Source organism: Octopus bimaculoides, chromosome 9 (assembly GCF_001194135.2).
Source record: "Octopus bimaculoides isolate UCB-OBI-ISO-001 chromosome 9, ASM119413v2, whole genome shotgun sequence".
Taxonomy (NCBI): domain Eukaryota; kingdom Metazoa; phylum Mollusca; class Cephalopoda; order Octopoda; family Octopodidae; genus Octopus; species Octopus bimaculoides.
The window spans coordinates 81,819,373-81,820,321 of NC_068989.1; the positions used below are offsets into that span (position 1 = coordinate 81,819,373).

Here is a 949-nt window from a genome sequence, read left to right on the forward strand (position 1 = left end):
TGATACCTGTTGTTGGCACTCCGTTGCTTACGATGTCGAGGGTTCCAGTTGATCCGATCAACGGAACAGCCTGCTCGTGAAATTAACGTGCAAGTGGCTGAGCACTCCACAGACACGTGTAGCCTTAACATAGTTCTCGGGGATATTCAGCGTGACACAGAGTGACAAGGCCGGCCCTTTGAATTACAGGCACAACAGAAACAGGAAGCAAGAGTGAGAGAAAGTTGTGGTGAAAGAGTACGGCAGGGATCGCCACCATCCCCTGCCGGAGCCTCGTGGAGCTTTAGGTGTTTTCGCTCAGACACTCACAACGCCCGGTCTGGCAATCGAAACCGCGAATCCGCTGCCCTAACCACTGCACTCTTGATACCTATATTTATCATAAACTGACCTATGTGTAAATGTCTGCATCAACATTACTATAAATAGCCACGGATATGTAAGTAGTTGCATTTACATTATTATATATTAGCATAATGTATATGTAGACATACACTCTCGGAAAATATTCGTAGGCGCAGGCGTGTGGTTAAGAAGCTTTTCAACCATGTGATCTAGGGTTCAACCCCACTGCAAGGCACTTTGGGTATGTCTTCTATAACTCTGGGCCGACCAAATCTTTGCGAGTGGATCTGAAGACAGAAACTAGAAGGAGCCCGTCGTGTATATACCTTCATTTTTTACTTTTTTCAGAAATTAAATTTTTTTTTTTAAATATGCGGAAAAATACGGAGATTATGATTCTGAAAAAATTTCCAAAAATTAAAAAAAATTTTTTAAGTATTTTTTTTTCTTCTAAATATGCGTAAAAATACGGACATTATAATTCGCACAAAAATTTCAAAACATTTCTGGGATCTTTTTGGTTTGACGGGCAACACTTGTTTTCTTAACGAAACACTTGGCAAAATAAATAAATAAAATAGACATAGTTGGGAGAAAATGGGGG

The 949-nt window shown here is 40.5% G+C and overlaps 1 long non-coding RNA gene across 2 annotated transcripts in view; it reads left to right on the plus strand.

The window, feature by feature from the left end:
- The window catches only part of LOC128248743 (uncharacterized), a 28,255-nt gene that overhangs the window by 3,856 nt on the left and 23,450 nt on the right, over nucleotides 1-949 (plus strand). The window lies entirely within an intron of this gene.